This window comes from Ahaetulla prasina, chromosome 6 (genome assembly GCF_028640845.1).
Source record: "Ahaetulla prasina isolate Xishuangbanna chromosome 6, ASM2864084v1, whole genome shotgun sequence".
NCBI lineage: Eukaryota > Metazoa > Chordata > Lepidosauria > Squamata > Colubridae > Ahaetulla > Ahaetulla prasina.
Genome location: NC_080544.1, coordinates 64,651,793 through 64,652,131, shown reverse-complemented (window position 1 = coordinate 64,652,131; position 339 = coordinate 64,651,793).

The following is a 339-nucleotide window of genomic DNA, read 5'->3' as shown; positions in this document are numbered from 1 at the left end:
TGTACACCGCCCTGAGTCCTTCGGGAGAAGGGCGGTATAAAAATTTAATAAATAAATAAATAAATAATAAATAAATATTAAATGTTTAATATGTTCTGTCTTTCTCTTCAAAAATGTGATATATGTGTTCTTAAAGTTCCAAAGTAAAAATGGTATTTTTAAAAGAAAAAGATTATCATAGTATTTGGTGGGTTAACAGAAATCAGTATACAGTATGTAAACACACTTTACCTTTAATTATAAAAATATAATGTAAAAATGCAAGCTCTTGTATTCTTTGAGGCTTCAGAATAAGAAAACTTCTATATACACATTCAACTCACAAAACATCACACAAAC